The sequence below is a fragment of the Cryptotermes secundus genome, unplaced genomic scaffold (assembly GCF_002891405.2).
Source record: "Cryptotermes secundus unplaced genomic scaffold, Csec_1.0 scaffold1318, whole genome shotgun sequence".
NCBI lineage: Eukaryota > Metazoa > Arthropoda > Insecta > Blattodea > Kalotermitidae > Cryptotermes > Cryptotermes secundus.
In genome coordinates this window covers 143,440-168,372 of record NW_019743671.1, presented here as the reverse complement: position 1 = coordinate 168,372, position 24,933 = coordinate 143,440, and the positions used below count along the sequence as shown (strand labels likewise).

Genomic DNA, 24,933 nt, shown 5'->3' with positions numbered 1-24,933 from the left:
CACGGTGTTGTCGCTTGCAGAATTCTTATACTTTTTCTTCTACCCTGAAGATGGGGGCGATACGTTCCTCCGAAACGTCGGTTAACACCACATATACACGGTGCCAAATCCCAGAAGACTGCTTCCTTATAGTCACTGCCGTGAAAGCCTCAAATCTTACAAAATAAAACTGGATATCCCGCACATGTACAACATATGAAGGAGACCACTCAGTTAACCGGCTTCGTATTATCATGAAATAGACTCTATTTAGGTTGAGGAGGAAGGAGATTGCCCCAGATAGGGAGCATAGCAGCGAATATATTGCAAAAAGAATAGTGAAGCGCTGACAAACTGGTCCTCCAGTTGGGGGATTTCACGTGTTCTTCGGACTAGTCGCTCTCATGTGAACACGTAACGAAAACTTCGGCTCCCACAAAATGCAGAAAATTTAATATTTGAACGATCGTCACTGGACGCAGTAGGAGCTATCCACAGATATTTAACTGGTGGCAATTACGTGGGATATTCAAAATTTTGACGGTGGCCGTCGGATGCCACAATAAAACTGTTTGGCAGCGGCGAGATGTAACAAGAATTTGGATGTCGCAACTAGGTGACACCACAAATTGATGGCAGCGTTAGAATTAGAATAAGAAATTGGGGTGTCTCAGCCCCGTTTGAGCAATAATAAACTGGTAGCAGGGGTGGAGGCATAACAAACAGGTGACGGCGTGGGATAGAATAAGGATTTGGGGGCTTCCCAAGGTCGATGGCGTTTGTGACACAACAAAATAATTCTAAGTAGGCATTTGTTCTATAGAGTCAGTTATAGAAAAGATAAGAAAAACTCATATAATATCATCAGCATCAGTAATCTGTCAAGACGACAGGTCCACAGTCTCTTCCAAAACAATTCCTCCATTTAATGCGATCTAGAGCTTTCTCCTTCAAATGACAGTATTATCTTCTGTCCCCAAGGTCATCCAGCATCTTCTTACGTCTTCTTCCTCGTCTTCTTGTCACTTCTATCCGCCCATCTATCTTTCCTTCCATAACTTCTTTTAGAAGGCAGTTTCTGCGTAAAACATGACCAATCCAATTAGCCTTCCGTTTTCTTATTTCGTGTAGGATATTTCTCTGCTCACTGACTCTAATTAACACTTTTTCATTTCTCACATAATCGGTCCAACTGATCTTCTCCATCCTTCTCCAACACAACATTTCGAAACTTTCCAGATGTTTCTGATCTACTGCCCTAAGTGTCCATGTTTCAGTCTCATACAGAACTATGCTCCAAATGTAGCATTTCACTAGTTTCTTCCTCAAATTTAAGTCCAGTTTTCTGGTAAAAAGATTCTTCTTCTTGCTAAATGCAGCTTTTGCCATGGCAATCCTGGATTTAATTTCACTAGTACACTTTCCATCATCTGTTAACAAGCTACCCAAATATTTAAAACATTTCACATTCTCCAGTTGTTTTTGGTCTATCTTTATTGTGATCCTATAATATATTCGTCGGAAAAAGTCGATAAACTACTTGGGAAATCTAGTTATAAATGGTGGGTAACTTTAGGACATATCTTACAGAAATGTGGTGTAAAGGTGCGTAATAAATGAATCTGTTTTATAAGAGGGTCTAGAGGTGCTCTTGTGAGCAATGTAATTAACTTTTAGATTTCATGAAAATGTGATAAATTAATATATATTTGAGAGACAATCAGCTTCTAAAAATGAACACAGTTCCATGGGGTTAAGAAGAATAGATGGAAGTCTGATATGGCACAGAACAGCTGAGTACGAGATCATTCCTCTTTTATAGACTGATATAGTGGTATAATAAGACGAGGTAGAAATGTCGATACTTTACATGACCCACCTATCAGGCGTGAGGCATCTCGTAGCTCTGACATTCGATAGATCGATTCCAGTTATTTATCTATGTATTTTATTATAGTACTTCACTCTTTCATTTGTTAGCAAAATGGATTTCTCTCTCTGCAACGCTGATACCAAGGCAGAAATATCTGGGAAGCAGACATAATATCTTTGCTGGCTGATTCAAATATCAGAGTTCAGTCAAAGAGTCAGTTCAGTTTGCATTATGCGTATATTTACAGTGTACTTCATGATGGTTCAATAGTTCAGATTTTATAGAGCAGAATAATGTGATGGGGCATTACCACAGTTCACGTGGTTATGGTTGTGGCACGATCCGTGTGGCTTCAGGTTCAGCGCCAAGTGACTTCATGTGAGATTCGCAATGGATTGAATGACACCGTACTCTGGGTTTCTTCCTTTTTCCCTTTACTAATCACCATTCCACTATTGCTCCTTATTCATCTAGCACGGCCCCTGAAATGTGCGATATCCCTGACCAGGCAATGCGTTATCATTTTGATTTGGTTCATCCTCGTCCGTCACACTAGCAATATTATAAAATGTTAATTAACTCCGTCCAGTGTGACTGATAGAGTTTTTTTTTTCTAATTTTCATGGTGTTAGACACTCAACTTCCTTCAAAGAGAATAAATAAAAATGACACGAACAAATTTGGTTTAAAATTTTTAACAAATTTTTTTAATATTCTAATTTAAATTTATAAATATTATAACGTATTTGTACACGCCGCTGTAATTGTTAAAATATTAGATTTTGTATTAATTGTATTATGATAACATTGTAATTATAAATTAATATTCACAAAAAACATTGTAATAGTGGTTTCTATTTGTATTCATATCCTTCTGAGGATGGTCTATTAGACAGAAGCATGTCAGGGATAAAAGATTGAAAAGGAGAACAAAATTTATCAGTCGCACTGGACGGAATTAATTAACCTTCTAAAACAGATTATAATTTTATAAGAATTTAAATTTGCGGCTTCATCTCCGACAGGGAATTCGGCCGGCAGCGAAGTAAACAAGTTACTATTCTTTAGAAATATAAGATGATTAGAAAGGATTTGGAATTAATCAGAGGTTGCCTAATCTGAGGTACTATCCTGGTAATTTACCTCGAGACATTGAGGGAAACCACAAAACACTGTGGACCCAGATCTGAAACCTGAAAATCCCCGAACATGAAGCAAGAGCACTGCCGATTGGAGTGTGACAATCGAGAGATCGGTTGAACTTACAATCGGAGCATTGCTTCCTCTCGGGGTCACAACGAGGGACGTCCAACCAATTAAAACATGAAGCAGGATCTTCTTGAAAAGTTCATAGTTCCTCAACATGTAATCAAACTCCCTTTGTTGGACTTGACTTTCTCACAACGGTGGATATGAAGACTTCCATCTTCAGGAACAAGAACTGTGTAGTCTGATAGATTTTCATGAAATTTCGGGGGAATATACTGTATCCGTCTTCAGGTAAAAGAGCAAGCCAAGTAAGCAATATGTAATGTCGCGCCATAGCTCAAGCGGTTAGTCACTGGCTTCCCACCGCGGCAGCTCGGGTTCGAGTCCGGGTCTGGTAAAGTGGGATTTGTGGTGCACAAGGTGGCGCTGGGGCGGGTTTTCTCCGAGTACTTCGGTTCCCACCGCCAATCTTCTTTCCACCAAATTCTCCAGCATCATAATCACCCGGCGAAGGCTACAATAGGCCAATCAGTGGCCGCCGTGCCGAGTGGTCCCAGTTGGACTCCACCCCCCACTAAGCGAATTAAAAAAAAAAGCAAAATATAGGAAGCTTGCTGCGTGTCTTGCTGCATGTTTGCTTGGTTTTCACTTCCGCCCTAGAGATGAAGGCTACATGTTCGTCCCAAACGTCTGCGCATTTACAACAGACTATACGACTTCATATCCCAGAAGATTGTATTTTTTCAAATTGTCTGCCTTTGTGGAACCTCAGAGTTCGCAAATGCCAGTCATTCCACAAGGTGTGATTAGATATCTCTCCAATATCTGCACCACTCTCAATTTAATGCAGAGGTTAAGAATCCATGGAGCTATTCTGCCACTGAATCATTCATCTCCATGTCGTAGTGTTTAAGCAAAGGGACATTTTTACATGTAAGCATACCGTTATCAGGGGAAACTCGGCTGTCATTAGAACAACGAAAATGCAAAACCTGACAAATCCATGAACTCCGTGATGAAAACGAAGGTGTTAGCCTTCGGATCGTAAACGAGGTCACTCGTCCATCTTGACAAGATTCGTGACCAAACGTATACTTCAGACTTCGGATGTGTCAGCATTCTGATATGCAATATCTGCTAGATAAACAAACTTCACTTTCAGCCCGTTCCTTCTGTGTGGGCTGAAGGATCCCATTTCGCCCGTACTTGTGTCTATGTGACTTCCATTCCAATGCTTCGTAAAACGCCTGAACCCGTTCATAGATTTGAACTTTTAAAGTACAATTCTCACTAAAATCTTACATTTGCTTTATATAAACACACACCAACAAACTATATTTTCCCCACAAATTGTATGTATCTGTTTCCTACGATTCCCGCGAAAAACATCTCATATTACTCAAAACAGCATTTACTGCTTGGTCTTTATAGTGAAGACGGTGTTTTCTCCGAAGTTTTGTAGTTTATTTTACAAAGTTTAAGGCCTCAAAAGGTTAATATTATGACGTGTTTGCTCAAAGCAATAACTGTGGAGCCAGAGAAACAGCCGTTGCTAGGTAATGTCCGCACGCAACAACAGAGAAATCACGATACGAGATGTGACGCGTAGAGCCGTTGCTATGGAACAATTGAGTAAACACGTTTCCGCGGAAACGAATACTGCTACACGTAACAATGGAAGAAACGTGTTTTATGTGCTGTCCTTGGCCAGGGATTATAAAAAGGACAAAGAAGATAGTTCGAGTCAGTTCAGTTTCGACACGCCAGCCTGTCAGGATACGAGCTTGGGAGCAGAGGAATTGAATTGAGGAATTAAGGCGCCAGAACTGTTGAATACAGTTCAGTTGAGACTTAAAAGTCCAGCTGTGAAGAATTCATGTGTGCTGTAGTACAGAGATATTTGGAATGTGAGATTCAGTGAGACTGTTACAGTTCCTGTGTTAAAATCCGTTACCAAGAATCGGCTAGTGAGACTGTAATAGACGGATGTCAGTAGTGGGCTTAAGAGTGAAATAAAAGTGTGGAAGTCAGTGATGGCGACGTGGTACTTGTCGTAACGAGTTGAGTGTATAAGTTCAATAACTCCTACCATCCAATCCAAAACCCGTTAATAGTCACCCCGACCCGTGACAATAAAATTTCGTACGCAAGACCCTTAACCTGATTCTGGAGGAAATTAAAAGGAGATTGAACTCGGGTAATGTTTGCTACCATTCAGTCCAAAACCTTTTGTCTTCTCGTCTGCTGTCCAAAAACATAAAAATTAGAATATACAAAACTATAATTTTGCCTGTGGTTCTGTATGCGTGTGAAACTTGGTCTCTGACATTAAGGGAAGAACACAGACTGAGGGTGTTTGAGAACAGAGTGTTGAGGAGAATATTTGGACCGAAGAGAGATGAAGTGACAGGTTGTTGGAGAAAACTGCATAATGTGGAGCTTCATAACTTGTACTCTTTTCCAAGTATAATTAGAATGATCAAGTCAAGGAGGATGAAGTGAGCAGGGCATGTAGCACAAATGGGGGAGACGAGGAATGTGTATAGGATATTGAACCAGAAGGAAAGAGACCACTGAGAAGACCAAGGCGTAGGTGGATGGACAATATTAAAATGGATCTTAGAGAGATAGGATGGGATGGGATGGATTGGATTGATCGGGCTCAGGGTAGGGACCAGTGGAGGGCTCTTGTGAACACGGTAATGAACCTTCGGGTTCCATAAAATGCTGGGAAATTCTTAAGTAGCTGCAGAATTGGCGGCTCCTGCAGAAGGGCTAAGCTCCACGAGTAAGTAAGTAAGTAAGTAAGTAAGTACGGAAGCTCCTTACTTATTTCTGGATATTTTAGGAAATATTTCAGCAGGCGGATTGAAGGGACAGTGGCTTAATATTGAGTACTGTCCCGAATCCTTTGTGGAGGAAATGAGGAAACGAGAGGCCTTTCCTCGAGCATCAAATGAAAGAACATTGAAGCTAGCTACTCGCCTTACAAATCTCTAGCCCCTGTGCTTTCATAGCGTGGTGGTTAATTAAGAATAAGGAGAATTTTGCTTCTTACCTGAGAATTATGAACACGGTAATAAAACTTCGGGCACTTCAAGAGCAGGGAATTGCTTTATTGACTGAATAACCGTTAGTTTCTCGAAAAAAAAAATTGTAAAATCGCTTGTGACCTCAGTTCATTGATTTACAAGCGAATATAAATTAAGACAGAATAATGAAATAGACTTAAGAACGATCTTATATTTCAAACTCCGCACAAAGATCATGGCCGCACCTAATTAAATACTAAAAAAAAAGTTTCATTATGTGATTTATAAAACCGACTGCGCTTAGGGATTTATTAGGAGGAGGGTATAAATCCAGTGTCTGTATATCAGACTCATATTCAGGTTACAAGCTTATTAAATTGTTTTATATCTCAAAGCGAAACCAGAGAGGTAGTGGAACTCGGTGGGACATACGTCTCGAAATTCCGTGTCCCATATGGTGACAGCTCCTGAAATTACATTTCAGGTCGTCATCCTGTAAGCCGAACTAATTACAGAGACAGTGCATTCGGCGTCTGTCTGTCTGTCAGTGGACAGTATCGTGTACAAAATAAATGCCTTCAGGCGTGAAGGAAATGGAAAGACGCCGACTCAAGATCCGAGAGGCGTGAATGTTGCAGAATTTCAATTACAGCCATGAAGATCCGACGCCAACCAGACTCATATGCATGACGCCATTACAATCGAACTGTCTGCTCAGGAATTAATTGATGTTCTACAAGGCTTTCTGGTTTCGTTTCTTATTGTAGAAGATCATATTGAGAGCCCAGTGTATATGCCTTTGCTGAGTCAATGAGAATGTCCAATTTAACTTTTTCTGAACGTGGACAGATCATTATAAAATAATAATTGCAAACAAATTCCACGACGCGGGTCTTTTTCTTTAGTGTTGTGATGCTGAGTTAGACAATAAATTCCCCTCTTTTTAACGAGCATGAAGATGAATTACCGCTCCCACATTAACTAATAAATAGACAGTGTCTTGATATATTTGAATTCAGTCGCCAAATTCATACAAAATTTCTGTAACACTTAACTTAATATTAAATTCCAGTTTCTATTTAGGTCCCACAAGTATAGATCCTTACTTTTGAGTTTAAAATATTATTATTATTATCATTATTTATTTATTTCCCAATGCATGCTACATGCAAAAACCATTTAATTCTGCTTAATCTGATAACCTGAACAATATTACGAGAAGAACAAAAATTATGAAGTTCATTATTGTGTAATCTTTTACAGCGTGTTACGTCCTCTTTCGTGTCCATATATTTTCAGCAGTCTGTACTAATATATTCTGAGTCTATGTTTTTTTTTTCATTAGCAAGAGGCTATGGTTCACAGTCTTATAAAATAATGCGCTGATAAAAAATAGCTCAATCGCCATGGTGATTAGGCTACAGGAGGGATGACCGTGGAACTGGTTCCAGTGATTGACATTTTCAAGTTATGCATCGTCATGTTTTTTCTTACAGAACGGTGGATAAGGTTTGGAATCAATCATTGCATTAATATACCAACGTGACGAGGAATTGTGGTTCGATTACCGGCAAAGGTAAGAGATATATCCATAAGTTTTATCTCCAGATCATTCAGTTCATCCTTAAGGTACATCTGTCCTTCATTGCCTGCCAGAAGATCCTTCCCAGGGATTATCCAACTGTGAAGCTCAACACTTGTTTACTACTGGGTTTGAGAATACATGGAGTCTTAACTCCACTCTCTCAATCATTTTCATGGCATGACGCTTCCTTAAACACAGGGAAAATTTAGTACTTTTAATATGTTATTTCCCTCACGAAAGTAGTCTTTATATGCGACTGCATTGGATTTTTGCCACATTTTGAAATGATTCATCAGCATTCAGTTGTCACGGTTCTCTCTCGCATTTGTTTCCTGCTTCTTGCTAAATCATGATGGCTCTAACGACATCACTTCACTTTTCCCACTGAATTCAATGCTTTGGGCTTTCAAACGGTGACTACAAGAAGCAATAAGAATACTTCCACTGATATAAATATCAACAAACACGTGCTTTTCAGTTCAATCATTCTACTAGTTTCTGAACGGAAACAAAGTTCATGAAAGCATCCTTTCAGCCGACCAGAATTAACGGTCGGGTGGGTGAGAAATGACGTCTCCAAAATAAGAACTTCCGTGTACGATTAACAAAATACTAAAATCTACATATTCTAACGGCAGTAAACCACTATGAAGACAAATGGAAAAAGAAATTCTCAAAAAACCAACATCTCAACATCCGACTATTATGTCGTTTTCAGTTAACAAAAGAAAAAGAGCTTTAGGAGCCGAAATAGCTCACGTGTATGCATAGAACTCAACAAAGAATTGATAGAAGTGTTAAAATAGGCGCTGACGGGTGACATTATCGGCCCAGACATACAGTGAAGTAGGCCGTGCTATAGCTTAGGTGGGTTGTGGCCGGCTTCCCACCGCTGCTGCCCGGGTTCGAGTCCAGACTATTACATGTGGTATTTGTGGTGGACAAGTGGCACTGGGGCAGTTTTTGTCCGAGTACTTCGGTTTCCCCTGCCAATTCTCATTCCACATTCATCATCATCTATCACCCGGGGCTGGTACAACAGGCCAATTAGTGGCCGACGTACCAAGTGGACTCAGTCTCACCCCACCCTTACTTACTCTTGGAGCTGAGCCATTCTTGAGGAACCGCCAATTCTGCAGCTACTCAAGAATTTCTCAGCTTTTTATGGAACCCGGAGGTTCATTACCGTGTCCGCAAGAACCCTTCACTGGTCCCTATGCTGAGCCAAATCAATATAAACCATACCATCCCATTCTATCTATCTAAGATTCATTTTAAAATTGTTCACCCACCTACGCCTTGGTCTTCGCAGTGGTCTTTTTCCTTCTAGCTTTCCCACCAACATCCTATATGCATTCCTCGTCTCCCCCATTCGTGCTACATGCCCTGCCCATCTCATCCTCCTTAACTTGATCAACTCACCCACCCTAAGACACTAAAAAACTACAGTGAATTAAGTCGTGGTTCTAAATACAAGTGCTCTGTATTTGAATAACAACGGTGTATTTTCTTTAAGCTTAGTTCAGAGCGATTAATCGAAACTCAGTGTTTCTAGTTTTCCTTTTGTCAGAACAATTCATTCGCGGGGCTTACCGGGTAGAAACACATTTATTGACACCACAAACAAAACGTATGTACGGGAGTTATATTCCTTATGCTATTTATCCACATACTGTACATCTGTTCTCTTCGTGTAAACTATCAAAATCTTGTAATTACATGCCAAGTCATACATCAACGTCATAGTAACAAAGCATGACCCCATCACTACATTGTTACCAACTGGCTATTTAAATTCAGTTACTTTACATTCATAGGTACCAACATTATACCGTGTAAAATTTCGACAACCAGAAAGCCGATTCATCACTTGTAATAAAAACAAATCACCGTGAACACCATAACAATCAATGGCAGTTTGAACATTACGAGAATTATGGGAGTATGAAAGGCAAAGCAGAATTATTATCCAGTGCTTCCACCAGGCCTACCCAATATATCACTGCTTGTATCGACACTTCATTCAGTAACAATGATTTAAGCCGTTTAACTTGATACAGTACACTCGTTTCATTTCGTGGCCACTGTAAAGTAATTAGAAACAGCCTGAATCTGTTTCATAATGTTGCGGAATCTTCAGCAAGAGGGGCACGCGGTAGCCGGAAGGTCGCGGGTTCTGTTCCCGACCAGGTCATTCCATTTTTCAATTGACCTAATCCTTCCAGCCTCATTGTGGCACTGGGGTAGACTCAGTCTCTAACAGAAATNACCTTCCTGGGGGGGGGGGTAAAGGGTGGCCGGCGCTTGATGTTGCTAACCTTACCGCAATCTGTGAATCTATTATCTAGAGAAAATGTGGGAACCTCGATGTCTCACAACTCTATGGACCTCTACGGCTTGTTAAATGGATATCTTTACCTTTCAGCCTTAACATGGAAGCGAAAAGATAAACTATAATCAGCTAATTAAGATTCTTGAAAAAGACAAGACGCCTATTTCCCAAATTCGCCCTTTGAGACCTTATACACTGTTATTAGTCTTGATGTTCATTTGTTGCTTACACAAATCTCGTAACCACAGAATAAAAATATACGTCTTCTCAATATCATTAAATGTATTAAACGTAACTTCTACACAGAACGTCTGTCGCTGCAGGTTCAACTGTCTTACTTCAAGCAAACGGTAAAATTGTCCCTGTGCTTAACTAATTAAGCACCACGTCATGAGGTCGTATGGGGGAGTGGATGTATAGATTAATGTTTTCTTGACCTCAGCAGTAGTTGCAGGTGAGTGGTTAGATTCACGCCTCGGCCGCTTTACCCATAGTAAAAAGCCCTCAGTACCCATTAGATAGGAGGCTGGGTGGTCCCCAGAACTGATCTGGACTTCGTGCAGATGAAAAATAATCTTGCATCTGCTGGGGCTCGAATTCCGACCCATCAGCCGTCCGGCCCGTAGCCAGTCTCTATACCGACTACGCTATACGGATTCTCTTACCTCAAGTACCGTCTTTATTTATTTTATTTACTAATACCTCTCGCTATTCATAAGACATACTACCGCAGTCTTGATTGAATATTACGTGTACATTGAATCCCATTAACATCCATAATCTTTTCAATAGAACTCACCACACTTTCCAAAATGGGTACATATTTGATACGTAACTCTGTATTCTCTTCAATAACATTTTCCACTGTGATGCAGATACGAATAGAAATAATTTATTGGTCGCGATTCCTGTATTTGTCTTTGTAGAAAATTTTCTAACAATCTTACTCCGTCACCAGGCAAAGTGACAGGTCAAAAGTTGTGAAGCTCCCAACTCACAGACCGAGGTGATAACGTGTTGCATATTTATTTTTATTATTATTAGAGGGGGTGGGTTTCCCCATGCACTTAGACCAGATATTGGTCCATTGTGCGTCCCCCTTTAATTTCTACTGTCCTCATACCCTACCGGTACTGGTGCGTGCTATCAGCCCCGTTCAGCCAACGAGGTCGGCCGTCGATACCTGATATTTCCCCCCATCTACCAGAGGCATTAGAAACTACTTTGGCGGGAAAGTGTTACCTAATTTTGCTCAGAGGTCTCCTAGAGACATCAGGATCTTTTACGTGCCGTAAATCTACGACACGGGAAACGTGTTGCCTAAGTAAAGAGGAATATCCCACAACTCAGAGGGCGATGGCTGGCTAGTATGGAGCAATGGTAGAATTATGATTACCAAGCAAAAAATGGAAGACTCTGTAGGAGAATCTGCACCAACAATAATACCTCCATCAAAAATCTCACGTGAAATCATCAGGGATTGGATCCGAAGCTACGATGTGGGAAGCCACACGAAAACCCCAACACACGAATAATTAAAATAAATATTAAGGCTCTTTCCCCGAGGGTAAAATCGGCCGGGGTGTAAAGCTGACCACTCACCTCCAACTAATTCCGAGATCAAGTAAATTTGGATCTATACATCCACTCCCCCATACGCCTTCACGGCGTAGTGCTTAATTAGCTAAAGCACAGAGACAAGTTTACGCTTTCTTTGTTTGAGTTTCCCAAGGCGGTGGTTATGTTCTGCGTTGTAAGGCCTTGTAGTTGTGACAGAGCACAGCATTCCGTAGGAACATATCGCCTCTGTCTTCAGAATACAAACGTAAACTAAGCAAGAAACCAGAAGAAGCAAACGTCAAGAATTAAAATAAAATTCCGAAGCAGTTGTTTTCAGCGTTAAAACTTAATGCATTTAAAGTCAATCACATGGATAATACAGAACTCTGCCCCCAGGTGCTAAAACCAGCTGTCAGAGACTTGTGTCCTGGCAGGCAGAGAATCGAAGATATAGTGAACAGATCTGCAACAATTCTAGGTATTTTCTTATCCGCAGAGATATTCAAGGAACTACCACTGGCTGTGTGTTAAAATAGATAAATATGGGTCTACTTAATATGTCATATCGATATAACCTCCCACGTTTTAGTTAAAATTATACAAGTCTTGAAGAAATGCCAGGAATATTTTCAGCAGAGTTATCCAAGAAGAATAAAATTCTCAGCAACAACATGAAATTGATGGGTGCGAAAGTTTGTCGAAATGATGCTCTTTGGCAACAGAATGGAAGAGCTCCAACTAGTAACCACAATCAGAAAACATTTCAACTTGATTGAAAATAATTTAAATCATAATATGTAGACCTGAATTCATAATTAACTATATGTCATTTGTTTAAAGTTCTATAGCCGGCATATGCTACTCTTATCAAATTTTAAATTTAATCCTTACTTATACAACAAGAAAAATATCACGTGCTTTTGATAGAGATGGTTTTGTTATCAGCTGCTGCCTATAATTGACGATCTTGCTGTTATAAAATAACTTGAATGTATGAAATGATTTATTATAATTATCATTATTATAATAAATGATATTAAATTCCCCAACTTGAAATCCGTCTGAATCCCATAGTGTATTTTACAGAAAGACGCTTGTTCTGTTCCTTCGCTCTTTCCTCTGTAGTCGGATCCATTTATAAACATTAGATACGTTTCATCATATTCCAAAGAGGATTACCTAACCTGAATAAACACTACACATACAGATATTACCTCTCCTCAAAAGTTAATGTTGCCCCAGTGTAACCTCCTTCCAAGCAGCGCGCACACTCGTGTTTGCTTTATATGTTCATTAACAGTTAAATGTCTTACTGTCTGTGGTCTTAAATTCTCACGATTAAGACAAATTTGAACAGCACTGATCTTCGGTATTCACCTTTCGCATTTGCTCCAAAAGGGCTCTATCTCCACTCAACCTCCCGTGACCACCATATATACTAACCTGTCCATATAATCTGGCCGTATTCTCAACCCACACATATCTGCCCTGAAGATTGAAGCTGTATTTTCAATCTAAACACTTTGGTATATATATATTGTGACGTAGTGCTAGGCAACGGCTCCGTAAACATGTTCCAACAAGCAGTTATGGCAGCTGTGTTCTCAGTGGACAAATATTAAGCTCGTTGCTGGACAGCAGGCAGCGGGCCAATGGCGATCACGTGGTAACCCCAACAGAGGCGTCAGGCAACAATAGAGGAAACCGTGTTTTCTGTGCGTTGGTCTGTGCTGCGGCTATATAACTGGAGTCCCCTTATAGTTAAATGAGTGAAAGTATAAGAGGCTTAAAAACTTGGCGACGGTAAAGCATACGACCATTCAAGTGACTAGAATGCAGTTGTAGAGGAAGCTACTAGAAACAGGGCAAAATCTGATGACTGAGCCTGGAAGGACAGACAGCCTATAAATATTGTAATAAAATTTAAAAAGTTTAGTGTGAAATGTAAACATCCTTTGCATTATGACAAATTATTTACTACTGCAGACAATGACTCTGACAAATGACAGACCCGTTCTCTCGTCAGACAAGGTAACCCACAAAAAAACAAGACCGTAACTGTCAAATAGTAATAAATTTCTGGTCATGAACCACAGATGGGGCTCGGCACCAAGCCTGATTGACTGACTGACCGTCAGTCGCAATGTGACTTTGACTTTGACTTTGAGATAAATGAAACTAGAGAGTTGAGTTCAGCTGAGTTGAAAATTCGGACCAGGAAATGCCAGTCGTACAGCGAATTTAAGATTGAAATTAGCATCGGAGAATTGGGTCGAAGAAGACTATATAGCAATTTGAAGTAATTATTTCTGTGTTAAAATCCGTTGGCAGGAGATGACTAGTGGAGAGTGAGAATACTATTGCGTGTGCAACGATGAACTGGAATGTGAGTAAATCAGCGATAGTGCTGTACTGATTATAATTAAGGGAGATTGTAACCGAAGTGCCAGTAAATCCAATTATCCAATCTAGAACCCGTTACTTTCGTCACGCGTACCTCCCTCTACACTGGCAATATAAGTTGAGGCATATGTAGTATCACTCGTAAGACCACAGTCTAATTGGCCTATCGGGCTCAAGCGGCAATGCTTCTGACTTCCTTTTGGGAGGAGCTCGGTTCGAATCACAGGGACACGGACTATGGTGGCTGAGGATTTCCGTGGCTTTCCTCAGTTCCTCCAAGCGAATGCTGGGATAATATCCCAGACTAGGCCATGAACGCTTGCTTCCTTCCTTCCATTCTTTACAATTCAGTATTCATTAGTGATCCTTCCTTTCGACGGCGTATATTATGAGTTGTTAAAAGCGTCGTGAAATAAGGCACAAGCAACAAACTGCGTATTGATTTTGCGACTGGGCTTAGAATGCTGTTACTTCGTGAGGGTTGGAACCTCACAAGAGGTGAATATCGAGGTTACGTTCTTCTGGCACGTACGCGAGTGTGATGTGTGGTTTGCAAGATGGATATGAATTCCATATAAACTGGACTTCACGGCCTGACACCCCAGAAGTATGCAATCCTGATTCAGACATACTCCGCCTGCGATGCATGTAGAGTGACTATAAACACCCCGATCGCGTGATGACCCTAAGAGTCATGAGTCATAAAATTTCCCGGGGAATACCCGATTCCTATTTCATTCACATGTGCTTATTCAGCTACTTGGAAAAGTAACGTCAGATTTCTGGAGTGCTGTGATTAACGGATTGGAAATCGTGTAGAAAGAAGTAATCCAGGAATTCATTTAAGGTAGCATTGCAGTATTTGCTGGAGGGACTGAAGAAACGCGCGAAATACCTCCGTCAGGATAATAGTTGCCTCGGCCCAGAGTCGAACAAGGCACTTCAATATGGCTTGAACCTATGCACTCGAATTGGCGGATTGTTTGTTCGTACTTCGCTATTGAAATAACGTGTGTTTGTTCATAACCAGGAGATAAAAAGCCCCGTGGCCTCTAGTCCGCAAGTGAGCAATACCGACCGAGCGACTGCCGTTTGTCGGCGAAGTTAGTGCCAACTTTAGCGGATAGAGGTGTCGCGTGGTCAGCGCAACGGATCCCCACGGCCGTTAATCTCTGTTTTCTAGACCGGAGCCGCTATTTCCTTGAAATAGCTACTAAATTATCCTCACTAAGCTGAGCGGACACCATTCCAGACCCATCACTTCTCACAAAATCTGGTTGTGGCAGGAATCGAACCCGGGGCCTCTGGATCTGTAGCCAAGAACTCTGACCACTAGATCACAGAGGCAGTCAACCAGGAGATAATGATAAAGTAAAAACTCAAATTGTCCCTGTGCTTGATTAATTAAGCACACACCATTAAGACATATGAAAGAGTGGAGATATAGCTCCACCATTCTTGACCTCGGCACAAGCTAGAGAAGATTGGCCAGCTTCACCCGGGGGAAAGAGCGCCAGGTAGGGTGGCTGGGCCCAAGAGCCGGTCTGGAATCTGTGAAGTAGAGAAAAATCAGGGTGATTCAGGACATAGCCAGTCTCTATACAGACAGAGCTATTCCGGGTAGGAGAAAATTATAACCTGGGTTTATTTTTAAATTCGTGTCAAACCTTGCAACATGTTTCAGCGTAAAGGAAAAGAACTTCAAGAAACAAAAACAACCCCGCGGGCAGAGCAACCGTGCAGTATTTGTGTCAGAGTTATTCCATTCACACAGTTGCCATGGCTCCATTCAAGCCACGGGACGTTATGATTATGAATAAACAAATTACACCTTTACAGCTAACTTGTTACTCTATGTACAACTTGCTTTAACATTCTGAACACACAGTGTATCAAGGCGTTTCGTACATTTCTAAGAACAAGAGGCGATTATTACCTTTATTAACCTCATGGAATTTGAAATGGGGATACAGTGAAGAGTATTATCTTCCCGGATATTGACACCGTACAGTCTGGTAGAAGCTCAGTGACGTATCAGAGGAAATTAGGCGAGTTTCTACAGGACTACACGGTGACACATCTCAGAAGATACTAATCTCCATACTCACGTTCACTCACTCACTCACTCACTCATGGAGCTGAGACCTTATTGAGGAGAAGCCAAATCTGCAGTTACTCAAGAATTTCTCAGAATTTTATGGAACCCGAAGGTTCATTACCGTGTTCACAAGAGACCTCCACTGGCCCCTATCCTGAGCCAAATCAATGCAATCCATACCATCCAATCCTATTTCTCTAAGATCCATTTTAATATTGTCCACCCACCTACGCCTTGGTCTTCCCAGTGGTCTCTTCCTTCTGCCTTTCCCACCGACATCCTGTATGCATTCCTCTTCTCCCCCATCATAATCACGGTTGTAAGAGTTCCAAATTAAACGGGAAGTATTTTTTTCTTCTCTGAAGTAGTATAGTGAGAAGGCTACGGGCTCGACGACTAAGGAATCGGAGGTAGATTCCCTGTAAGGGCAAGAATTTTTTCTACACGGCGTTTAGACAGACTCTGCGACCCACCCAGCGTCATATTCAGACAGTACCGGGGACTAATCCCTCTCAGGATAAAGTGACCGGAGCTTGAAGCTAACTACTCCATTTAGTACATAGTTTAACTGTGAGGGGTTCTTACCTCAACTCACTCATATATCAAAACAAACAAGCAAACAAACTCCGTGGCCTGTAGTCCTCAAGCGAACTATATCGACCGAGCCACCGTCGCTTGTCGGTGAAGTTAGCGGATAGAGGGTGTCGCGTGGTCAGCTCAACGATTCCCCACGGCCGTTAATCTCGGTTTTCTAGACCAGAGCCGCTATTTCCTTGAAATACCTCCTCAGTTATCCTCATGAGGCTGAGTGGACCCCTTCCAGACCCACTACTTCTCAGAGAATCTGGTAGTGGCGGGAATCGAACCCGGTCCTCTCGATCTATAGCCATTCACTCTGATCACTAGACCACATAGGCGGTCCTCACTCATATATCATTACAGCATAATGCTTAATTAGACACTGGGAGCACTTCACTTTCACGTCACAAAGAAACGGATAGAGGAAATGAAGGGATGTGTCTTACACGCGTTACGTTCCTACTTTATATATTACAATTGATCGGTAATTTCCTGCCTTTTTTTATTGAAAATCGCTGTGACATATTGCGATAGTCAGCGGTACCTTAACGGCTTATCCTTTATCCATTTCCCCTGCGTATATCACATTACTCAAAGTCATTGTTCTGTCCAGCCTTCTCTGCCTACATATGTGAAGATTTACGTTCTAAATATTATTCACTTATAAATGTTTTCCCAGTACTTCTGAATCTCTCTGTCATTTCAGAGTAACTGCATACTAGAACACGGTTCGATATCTACAAACAAAATCATATACACGGTTTTAATATATATGAAACAGCCACTCAAAAGAGGGTTTATTTAAAAGAAACTAGCCAAGAATTGTGGAAATTAAATAAAAACCGTTACGTGGTAGCGGGTATTAAAAGAAGGAGAGAGTTGTTGAGGCATGTGATTGGAATGAGCAAATACGGGTTGCTAAGAAAAACACTCAAAGTAACTCAAAAGACGAAAAAAAAAGTTAACCCAAAACGAGACGGAAGGAAGTTGTAGAAAATGACTTATGGGGGGTTTAAGTGAAGAGAGGGAGGCAAAAGCAAATAACAAGATAGAATGAGTATCGAACTTGAAAGATGACAAGGTTCTTGGAGTTCTGTAAGGCCAAAGTGCAAGTAAGCGCTTAAAGTTTTAAGTATTTGGCGCGTTATCAACAAAACACCAGATATGCACTATTAACTTGCCATGTGTGTATTTCCGCATGAAATATTTCGAGGAAAGTTAAACGGATCTTCATTTTTCATACTGGTGAATTTTACCGATGTGACATGATGGCTGAAAGCTGGAATTGTGGAGCGAGAAGAAAGATAAATTACTAGGCTACAGCAACATAATCAGCTGGCCATTACTAAGCAACGGCTCCGTAAACACTTTTCCACGGCAACGAATACGCGCGCGACAATAGAGGAACTGATAACATGGCACCCTGACCTACTATATAAAGTGTCAGAATTACAATTTTCTTATTAAGCTAATGCTTTTCTCGGTGACAGAAAATTTAAAGTCTTGATAGAAGGAGAATTTTCTACGTCAAGAAAAATAACGATAGGGGTTCCTCAAGGTTCCTTCCTTGGCCCAATTTGCAGTTTATATATAAATGATGCCCGTGCGGCACCCAGAACTCATCTTGTCCCGTTTGCGGGCGACGCCTCTATTTACGAGACAGAGAAACACGAACTTCGTGTTCTCTGCAAACTGCAACGCGGCCTCACTGCAGCGAATTCCCGGTATGAAGGCTGGGCCATAAAGATCAGTGAAGGGAAATGTCAGGCGATCTATTTCTCCGGAAGACTTAGAGACCATGACGACGTACAACAAGACATTCCCTTTCTATATAATGTCACTTATCTTGGTGTCACCTTCGACAGGAAGATGACAAGAAGACGTCATATCGAAAGGACCGTAGCCAAGGCCTTGCGCGCTTACGCAAGAAGTTATCCTCTATTTAAACTCGACGTTTAAATACATATATTAAACTTACGATTTACAGAGCTCTGGTTAGGTCACTTATGACTAAATGCCTGTACCACTTGGGAGTATGAGATAATTATACAAAAGGAAGAAACCCTTAGGCTATGCGTGTATTTCTTAACTCATAGAGGTACGTTTCAGGTTGTAGGGGCTATGAAAATAGAGATAACGGTCTTCTGGGATTCGACGCCGTGTAGTTTGCTAGATACGTACCAACATTTCGGACGGACCCACTATCTCCTTCCTCACGGTATCCTGAATCCTCATGATGAAGCTAACCGTATATCAGCTATTAAAAATTCAGGGGTTTTAAGAAACCCTAATTAATACTATGCTCAGAAAAGCCCATCAGTTGATTATATAATGAGCCAGATAAATCACATCCATATTCTGTTAGTATAATTCTTTAAGATTCATTTTAATATTATCCATTCATTTATACCTAGATCTAAGAATGTGTTTCTTTCCTTCAGGTGTTCTTACAGAAATTATGCACTCTTGTAAGTCAACTTTCCAATGCGCGACAGTTTCCGTGCTGATCTCTTCCTTCTCCTTCGAATTTTTACTATACTTTTTCTCCAGTCTCCTGTTGCTTCCTCCCGCTTAAGTATTCCGAAAGTTATACATTCGCATATTGTCACTGTGGCAACAATAAATAGCAGGTAACACTAAAAAATCTCTCACTAAATTTCAACGTTGACCTGCAGTACCGGATATTATCATGATTCTTCGTATCACAGTAGGCTTTTCATGCGGATAAAAGGGTATCTCTCTGTCTAAGCACCACTTCTTGAAGACGTGTGAGGTATCTGAAGCGTAGCTCAAAACATCGGCCTAAACTTCAACTGCTTTTCCCGGGGTTCGCATTGGATACGAGGCTTATTGAACCTCAGAGTTGACGGTGTTGACGACAACGGGAGGAAACGTAGGCACGGCAAAATTCTAGCGCCGTCACTCACACGCATTTAATTATTTATAAAACGGACCGCTTCTGTGGTCTAGTGGTCAGATTTCCTGCCTACAGATCCAGAGGTCCCGGGTTCGATTCCCGGCTTTAACAGATTTTCTGAGAAGTAGTGGGTCTAGAACGGGGTCCATTCAACCTCGTGAGGATAACTGAGGAGCTATTTCAAGGAAATAGCAGCTCTGATCTAGAAAACCGAAATTAACGGCCGTGGTGATTAGTTGCGCTGACCACGCAACACCCTCTATCCGCTAAAGTTAGCACTAACTTCGCCGATTAGCGGCGGTCGCTCGGTCGGTATAGTTCGCTTGTGGACCAAAACCAAGGAGTTAGATTTCTTTGTTTGTAATAATTACGAAGAAATGTGATGGACACAAAATTTTTTTCCTTTTTTCGACTTCTTTAACTTAAAAGGTCTTCACACCGCGATCCCGAGTCTGGTCAAGTGGTTTTTGTGGTGGACAAAGTGGCGCTGGGGCAGGTTTTCTCCGAGTACTTCGGTTTCCCCTGCCAATCTTCATTCCACCAATTGCTCCACAATCACCCTCACCTGTCATCTGGGGCTGGTACAATAGGCCAGAAGTGGCCGCAGTACAAGGGACTTAGTCCCACCCCACTAGCAATAAAAAAATAATGAAAGGTTTTGGCTAGTTACGGTGGAGATGAACGCGAAATACATCCGTCATTATGTTAAGTGTCCGTTACACGAGTTCGATTTTAACCAGAACTGAAATGTATCAATAAAATTCAGCATAATTCGCAAATATCAAATTTAATAAAAATTTGTTCGACCGTTATTGAGTTGTTACGGAATCACAGACATGGCGGAGCTAACAGGCACATTTTCGCAACTCTCGTTGTGAACGTGCCAAAATCATGCTACTTCCTAGAATATCCATCCGTCTTCCAGCTCATAACAACTTCAGTTACTAAGTTTTTGGACTACACGCTTACCTAACACGTTCTCACCGTATATGTCTTTGCAACTAAACTAAACGCTGCAGTTACTATGAATGAACTGTTATAGAAACGGGAATTATTTTGCCATAGCAAAGCCCGTAGAACTGATGTGAGGCAACAAGTGAGCAGAAAATCGAAATCCAAGGCAGCAGCGAGACCGAAAGAGAGCGATCGTTATCTCACGCATAATTAACGGCAGGCTCTCGTTATAGTCCTACAAGGCACGAAGAGAATTGCGTAGGCATTTCTAATGTAGTACATATTGTCACGCGCCACAGTGACTAAGACACGAGTTTGGGTTGGTAATTGTATTTATTGGATATTTACAGGTCGTAACTACAATTAATTATTATATTATTGCTGCTTTATACAATGTACAGTCACTCAACACTAATCTCTTCAGTCTATTTGCTCTAGTTTTCACGGATTTATCACACAGGTACTATAACAGTCTCACTGAATTACACATTCCAAATATTACACATAAATAAGATCTTCTAATCACAGGCTAAGTCTCCACAGGAAGACTTCTAATTCTTCTGTATTTCTAGTTTCTAATTCACTCTGAACTTACAGCACACGGCTCTCGTTATACAGCCGCGAAACGGACATGAACCTACAGTAAACATCAATCACGTGATCGCTATCCAGACAGTCTACTGGCTCGTCGGTCGGATCTAGAGAAAACACATGTCACGATATCACTATCCACTGCTGTGACATCACCGTGGGCACGGAAAACACAGTTTCCTCTATTGTTGCGTAACTGTTTCCTTTCCTCTTTCCCACTGCCGACCTAATAGAGAATATCCAATGGTATCTGTTCCACATCCTTGCTAATATGAACTGTAGCTATGGTTGTTAAACTGATGTATCGGGTTTTGCATAGGATTCGAATATTCATTCCAAATATTATTATTTTTTAAGCTGTTCATTCCGCTTCATAACTTGTACCCTTCTCCAAGTATAATTAGATTGATCAAGTCAAGGAGGATGAGTTGGGCAGGTCATGTAGCACAAATGGGGGAGACGAGGAATGCGTATAGGATATTGGTGGGAAAGCCAGAAGGAAAGAGACCACAGGGAAGACCAAGGCGTAGGTGGGTGGACAATATTAGAATGGATCTCAGAGAGATAGGATGGGATGGTATGGATTGGATGGATCTGGCTCAGGATAGGGACCAGTGGAGGGCTCTTGTGAGCACGGTAATGAACCTTCGGGTTCCATGGAAGGCTGGGAGATTCTCGAGTGGCTGCAGAATTGGTGGCTCCTCGAGAAGGACTAAGCTCCATGAGTAAGTAAGTAAGTAAGTAAGTAAGTAAGTTGTTCATTTCATGGGGTTGTCAGTATTAACACTCTATAGCATCGGTGATAGAACGATTAATGTATGTGGAGTAATTGGTGAATGAAAAGTGGCAGGGAAAACAGATGTATTTCGAGAAAACCTCTCCACTTGCCGCCTTACCGAGCACAAATCCCACATGACTTGACCTGGGATGGAACGCGGGCAGACGCGATGGAAAGCCGGAAACTAACAGCCTGACTTACAGTACGGCCTCCTTATTCTTTGTCTCCCGCGGGAGCAAACTTTTCCTTCTTAATTAGAGCGTTATTGATTCTTTAAGTTTCAAGCTTCGAGACCGAGATATAGTGATACTGAAAACGAGAAAACTCCAGAGTCAGAAGTTAAATTAAAATTCGAGATCTCAGGTTTTCTTTGTGATGAGAATTCTTATTGTGGTATGGCGCATTATGAACTGAATAATCCGTTTGATGGGTACCAAAATTTTGGAGAAATATACTGGCTCCATCTTCAGAATAAAAGAGACAGTATTCCTCTTCGAAACGTCGATTCTGGCCAGACTACGTCAAGTCCCAAGAAACCACAACATGTAGTATAAAATTTATTTAGCAGAAGCCAAAGAGTTACAAAATCATAATATTTCTGTACTGAGTCTCAAATGCGAATAAGCAAATTGTAATGCGCAAAAAGCACGTCATTTCTTAATAGGCCCTACGTTTCTCAGATCTGCCTGAAGGTGTATTGTTATTAGGAGATAAGAAGGTTCAAGTCAACATAGAGAAGAGCCTAAAAATGAGCCTTACTTGAGCCTACACGATCAGTCTTCCTGTTATACTTCGATTCTTTTCTTGTCAGACCTAATACATTGTATCGTTAGCTACCTAACTAATTTGTTGAAATATTCATGAACTCAGGAGCACAGAAAATCTCTAGTCTATTAAACAAACGGTAGTCAATTAACAAACTAACTCGTTAATCAACACAATAACACACTGAATAACTCACGAACACAGTGGCGTAATCACTGACAATAAGTCAGTAGCAGATTAACTCACTAACTAACATATTGACTAACCCACTGAATAGCTCACTAAGACGGTAACTTATGCCGCGCTCTAGCTCAAGCGGTTAGTCGCTAGCTTCCGTGGCGGCCCGGGTTCGATCCCGGGTCTGGTCAAGTGGGATTTGTGGTGGACAAAGTGGCGCTGAGGAGTGTTTTCTCCGAGCACTTCGGTTTACCCTGCCAATCTTCATCCCACCAAATTCTCCATCATCATCATAATCACCCAGGGCGGTTACAATAGGCCAACAGTGGCTGCTGTGCCGAATGGACCCAGCTGGAATCCACCCCCACTAAGTGAAAAAAAAAACGGTAACTTGTACATCTCTCAATTAAATAATTCAATATCACATTAATTAATTCGTTTGTCTATTGAATAACTCGCTGTCTCTGTAATGCACTCAGTAGCCTATTAAATGACTGAGACAAACTCATTGATAACTCACAAACTCATAAATTACTCACTAACAATGAGGTAGAAATGAGGATATTATGTAAACTATTGAACCATTTTAGCTAATTATGATAGAATATTGCACGGAAAGATGTTTGTGAATTTAATATTGACTTATATCGATCCAGCAGATCTAAATCCTTACCTTGTACGCAGGTATAACTAGACTTCATTATTAAAGTTAAAGCGTCTCATTGTATCAGAAATTATTACAAAAGGTGAAACATACGCTTCAGCAGGACTATTCGAAATAGTTGTCGATATGGCTAATATTTAACGAAATAGAAGCAAACAAGTTATTTCTGACTTTGATGACTGTGATGTCTAATGTGATTAATCTTATAACAATGCATTTGTATCTGCCATAAACGTACATCAAGGTCAAATATAGGTACAAAGCAGTGAAGAAAAACTTAATTGTAAAACATGTCTATACAGTCTGACGTACAACTTATCACTCTATCAATCAATATCAAATAATATGGCATACTTTTATTGCCTTATTCTAAGAAATAAATCATAGAATTAAGATTACGGATAAACGCAGAGACAAATTTCAGTGTTGTGCGTTTATTCAGATATTCCTAACATCTATTTATATTCTTTGAAACTATCAAACTTACTCACAAATAGATTCCTGATCACAAGAACCGAATACAAAGACGTACACGACCAAGTTCAAGCGCCGTTTGACTGAGAAGGCGTCGCTAGCGGCGGGACGCTCGGCATCGACTGACGAACGACGAGCGCCTGCAGTACTGGAGGCAGCTGATGATGACGACGCCTAGCGTCATATACTTTAACAATAATGATATTCAAGGAGTTGTTAGGCAATGGAACGTATCTCCTACATATGTGATTGTCATTTGCCTAGCTTCCGGCATCTCAAGTTTCACAGGAGGCTTTGACCCAATATGCACCCGTACTTTCGTGCAAGAATGTCGTAATGCTGCCTATTTTATTCAGGTTCACTCGGGGACCCGCCCGTCACCAATACACGGTAGATTATTCTGTTCTGGGCTAGTAATACGGAGCAATTTAATAGATATTCACCGATATTTCGGATGAATCTACTGCCTTCATCATCAGGGATCAGAGTAAACCATTCAGCTCTTGACATAGTCCCTTTACAGTCTATGGTTTATGCTGACCGTCTTACTGTGTATACACCTTTTCACCTTATTCTTCACTTCCACACTACATGTTTCAGCACTAATGTGCCATCCTCAGGTGTCTTTATGCACGTTAAACTATTGTACTGCATGCCATAATGTCTTCATTCTAAAATGACCAAAATCTGTGTTCGTCATATAGGACGATGAATTCTAAATAATAAAACTTTTCAGGATTACAGGATTATTACTTCATTTTTCTGTCACCCCTAACTTCCCTCCATAGGGAATCAACATTTTGGCCTATTGGAAAGTATGGATAGAAATTAACCTCTAAATTTGATAACTTCGGTATATTTATACAGAGAAGGATTTGAAGCTCAATGAATGTCTTAACATTTTCTTAATTTACCAGAAAACTTGAGTTACTCAAAACACACCACAGTTTCCCACAACCGCTA

The 24,933-nt window shown here is 40.9% G+C and overlaps 1 long non-coding RNA gene across 2 annotated transcripts in view; it reads right to left on the bottom strand.

Annotated features, from left to right (window-relative positions):
* LOC111874254 overlaps window positions 1–24,079 on the bottom strand; it is a 137,674-nt gene extending 113,595 nt beyond the window's left edge. The window contains exon 1 of one of the 2 annotated variants that reach the window (XR_002844514.2): window positions 23,984–24,079. This is a non-coding gene — a long non-coding RNA (uncharacterized LOC111874254). The remainder of the gene's footprint in view (window positions 1–23,983) is intronic. The other variant, XR_004514079.1, reaches the window with a different exon arrangement.
* Window positions 24,080–24,933: the final 854 nt, after the last annotated feature.